This window comes from Leopardus geoffroyi, chromosome D3 (genome assembly GCF_018350155.1).
Source record: "Leopardus geoffroyi isolate Oge1 chromosome D3, O.geoffroyi_Oge1_pat1.0, whole genome shotgun sequence".
Taxonomy (NCBI): Eukaryota; Metazoa; Chordata; class Mammalia; order Carnivora; family Felidae; genus Leopardus; species Leopardus geoffroyi.
The window spans coordinates 81886264-81891020 of NC_059339.1; the positions used below are offsets into that span (position 1 = coordinate 81886264).

General features: G+C 39.8%; 1 long non-coding RNA gene across 1 annotated transcript; it reads right to left on the reverse strand.

The window, feature by feature from the left end:
• Positions 1-1532: 1532 nt before the first annotated feature.
• LOC123587690 lies at positions 1533-2382 on the reverse strand. Its single transcript, XR_006707460.1, has 2 exons — positions 2329-2382; positions 1533-1693 (listed from the first exon to the last, which is right to left on the reverse strand). It is a non-coding gene; the product is annotated as an uncharacterized LOC123587690 (long non-coding RNA).
• Positions 2383-4757: the final 2375 nt, after the last annotated feature.

Consider the following 4757-nt stretch of genomic DNA (forward strand, 5'->3'; position numbering starts at 1 on the left):
GCTAGGTATTAACTTTTTCACCTGTCCCACTGACGGCTTCCATGACTTAACCTAACATTATTACAGGAAATCCGAGGAACTTGTACTGTCGTTTGAAGGTGGAAGAAAGACGATGTAAGCTCCTGTATGAGGTATGAGGGTGCCAACCCTGTTGTGCCCCTGAAAATGTCATAGGATGTATGAAATCTAAAAACAAAATATTTTAGGGTTATAGAAGGGTATGGGCAAGTGTCTTAGTCAATGCAGAAGAGAGACATCTGATAAATGAAAGAAAAATTATTTCTCACTGTGATATGCAATTGGTGTATTCGAGGACCATAGGTTTTGTAATTGTGCTTTGGCACAAGTTGGATTTCTCTGATGCTTCCTACATTGATTCATCTTTAAAATCAAGATGGTAATATATTGATTTAACTTAATGGAGGAAAACACAAAAATATATACATATAATTTAGTCATTGATAAATAGAAGGCAATGTAGAACTAACAAAATAATGTTCAGTAGTTAATTAGAAGATGTTTCCTGATTTGGTATTCTGGAGCTATGGATAATTAACAATTTCTGACAAGCACATCATCTGAACAAAGGATTCAGTGGCTGTTAATTGAATTATGTCTATGTGTTTGTTACTTCCTTTTGTTTGCTTGCATCAGTTTAAGTTCATGATAATAGATACATTAAAACTGCTTGCCACCCCTATGTCTGCTGGTTAAAGGATTAATTAAGTCAGGTTGAATGCAATTCAATTAATGCTCTTTTTTATCTGGCTGCTGTTTGTTTGCTTCTAGACATTTTTGCTAGTGTCTGTAATGAAATCAGATACCAGCCATAGGTTTGAGGTATGGTAATAGCAGTCTGAATGCCTGGGCCCAGCAAGTTTATTTCTGTCGATTAATGATATCTCACTGAGGCATACATTTAGGGATATGGCAGAAAATGAGTAATACAAGATTCAAACCAAAAAAAAAAAAAAAAAACCCCAGAAAAACCAAAAAATCAAAACCCAAAAACCAAACACACACACACACACACACACACACACACACACACACAATGATGCAGCTGGCAACTTCCTACAAACAGTTGGAAACTTATGATGGTTATAGTAGGGTTATATCCCAATAAATCCATGTTAAGTTGAAAATAACATAACTTGAGGGGCGCCTGGGTGGCTCAGTTGATTGAGCACCAACTCGGTTTTGGCTCAGGTCTTGACCTCACGGTTTGTGGGATCAAGGCCAGGGCAGGCTCTGTGCTGACAACATGGGGCCTGCTTGGGGCTCTCTCTCTTCCTTTCTCTCTCTGCCTCTCCCCCACTTGTGTGCACACTCTCTCTCTCTTTCTCTCTCTCAAAATAAACTTAAAAAAATAAAATAACATAACTTGAAAATGCATTTAATAATCTAACCTGCTGAACATCATAGCTTGGCCTGGCCTACCTTAATCATGCTCAGAACACTTACATCATCCTGCAGTTGGGCAAAATCATTTAACACAATGCCTATTTTATCATAAAGTGTTGAATACCTCATATAATTAGTTGAATACTTTACTGAAAGCAAAAAACAGAATGGCGTATGGGCACAGATGGCTGTCAGGTTGTTGACCCTCTTGATCCCTGGCTGACTGGGGGCTGAGGCTTCCTGCTCCAACCCAGTATCATGAGAGAGGATTTCACCACATATCCCTGGCCTGGGAAAAGACCAAAATTAGAAATTCAAAGTACAGTTTTTACTGAATGTGTCACCATTGTACAGTAAGAATCGTTAGGTTGGGGACCATCTGTATTCCATATGTGCTCGGCTTTGTATTGGAAATTTGAGAGAGGGCACAAAATTTTGAGAGTTTGTCTTTGACATCTGAATTTTCAGAATGGTTTGTTATGGGTTGGGAGGGGTTCTACATGGTTTTATAGGCTCTCCAAAATTCTGGAATCAGGTGTTGGTGTGTGTGTGGAGGGTGGGGTGGGGGCAATTTCACAGCTTTTTATCATTTATCAAGAATGAAACAATTACTATATACATTTGAAATATTGAATCAGTGTCAGTAGAGGGAAGAAAACCCAGTAATGACTCGGTCTTTTTATTTCTTTAGAATGAATCTTGGGGTAGGCACAATAAATTGTTTCACAGCATAATTCATTGGGGGCTCTTGAGCTTTAGTTTGTATTATATATTCATAGCTTTTTGTGGCAGCCATAGGCCATGAGTCTTAGGCCTGACATGATGAGTCTACAGGGAGAAGGCTGCAGTTTGTGTTACAGATGCCCTTAAGAGAGTTCCCAGCTGTGTACTCTGCTTTTAAAATGGATGCAAAATTAAACTTACCATAATGACTTCTGTTGAAGTCAGTGAGAATTAGTCTTCAGCTATCCAGGTGCTACAAGATAAAATGACTTATTTAAGCACTCATAAGAGATTTCTGCAGTTGAGAATTGAGGAAATGAACACATGAGTTTATGTCTACTGCATCTTTTTTAATCCTTAAAATGAATATATAAACTTCTGAAAAAGAAACCCCTATCTGAAGCCGCACTAAATGAAGGGAATGAATGCTTTCCCCAGATTCTTAAATTCTGAAAGGAAGTCTTCCAAAGAGGTCAGTTGAGAAAGATAGATTTAGAGAAATCTGACTTAGGTTGAATCTTTATCCAAAAGGTCTGTTGTTAGGTTTGGAGAAAGACAACTCTATTGTTCTACCCTAGGGTAGGATTGACTACAGAGATGGGTTCAAAGGGCTCTCTGTTGGAGGGCATGCCTCTGGATCAGGGTTGAGAATGGCATTATTCTTGCCAAATGCTTGGTCTTGATATACTAAGCACTCTTCCAACATTAACATTAGTTAGAGTGGTGATAGAAACAATCCGAGGGAGTATTCTGGAGAATTTGAGTGAAATAAGGAAGAGGAAAGCAAAATCCCTGTGTAGAGTTAACCTGATCTTCACTTCAGAATCCTGGAAAGTACTCCAAGAATTGTGGAAACATCAGCTCGTGAACATTGAAGAACCATGCTCAGTGCAAGTGTTTTTACAATCCCAAACCTAAGGTGCCATGTTGCTCTTAATTTGTCTGAGATTGTGAAGCCGCTGTGGCACCCTGTCTTCTAAGCACATAAGTAAAATTTCTCTATTTGTAAGCCCACACAGCTTTTCTCCTGGGCTGCAGTTGCGCTGGGCTTCTTTACCAATACCAGAATTTAGTGGGCACAGGTGGACATCTCTGGAGCTAGGACTCAGAGCAACCTTTCTAAATGCTGACTCTCCAAGATTCTGCAAAACATGGAAGAAACCTAGGAAACTAGAGCAGCGCTAAAATTCAAAATAAGAGTAGGGTTCCTGATTTCATCGCAGGGTTCTGGCTAGGAATTCCTAACTTGAGCATAAACTATGTAGCTGTGTCCGTTTCCTGGGGGGACATATCTGGAACCTGTAAGAACTGATGGTATTTGGGGCTCAGCAAAGCCTGTTTTTGTGAGAAGCCAGTCAGAATGAACTTGCCTCAGTCTGTATTTATTTGCCTTTCCAGATGTCCTTGACTCTAGATGCCACTTTATTCTTGGTTACTTGCCCTGCTTCTTGGATGAGAGGCTCAGAAATGCCTTGGGCCATTGTGGGGTCATGAAGTTTCACCGACCATTGTTACCTCATCTCTTACCATGATCTGGGACTCAGACTTCCTGGTGTCAATGTCAAGATTTTAGAAACCACAGCAGTTCCTGCTTCTAAATCGCAGTGTGATAGGACACACAGAACCTCTGAATAGCTCAGGTTAAGTCCCAGAGAGTCTGATAAATACAGTCTCCACTGGGATTCTATCTCTTGGGAAAATTTGGACTGATGCAAGAGAAGTTTTATAAAAGAACTGAGAGATAAAGTTTCTCACTTTTCCTTTCTACTTATGAATTATTCTAAGATACAGCAGTTTTTTTTTTTTTTTTTTTTTAATTTTTTTTTCAACGTTTATTTATTTTTGGGACAGAGAGAGACAGAGCATGAACGGGGGAGGGGCAGAGAGAGAGGGAGACACAGAATCGGAAACAGGCTCCAGGCTCTGAGCCATCAGCCCAGAACCCGACGCGGGGCTCGAACTCACGAACCGCGAGATCGTGACCTGGCTGAAGTCGGACGCTTAACCGACTGCGCCACCCAGGCGCCCCTAAGATACAGCAGTTTTACATAGTCCCCCTAAAGCTATCTTGAAAAACTGAGAAAGCAGTTATATTTTTCTGAGATATTGTGGCCAGTCTGACTATGTACAGCATTATATTTATGCATCCTTTCTTTTTATCCCCTACTTTGCTCTCCCCCTCATTCTTGTTTCTTTCCATAAAGCATTACCATGTGAATTTAGCCTCAAGTTCTATTTTGTAGGAAATTTGGTCTAAAATAGAACTTAACCACAGAAAGCGATAATCAGATGGACAAGATTAACATAGTCATTAGATCTTAGATTAAAGGGAAAGAAAAATATGATTACAGAATGGCATCATTTGCTTACCAATTTTGATTCTACTGTGCCCATGTCTGCCTTCTATGAGAAAAAGAATTGAATGGTGGGGCGAGGGTCTGGATGAAAAATGAACCCAAAAAACTTCTTATTCCCTTAAAAAACTGTGGGACTGGAGCACAAACAACTCTATTTTTGAAGTAATTCTTCTGAAAGAATGAAAAAGAGGGAATTTTCTGATTCTGGGCAGTTTTCTGATTCTGGACAATGTTCACATAATACTTAGCTGAGTTGTAGGGCGCCTGGGTGGC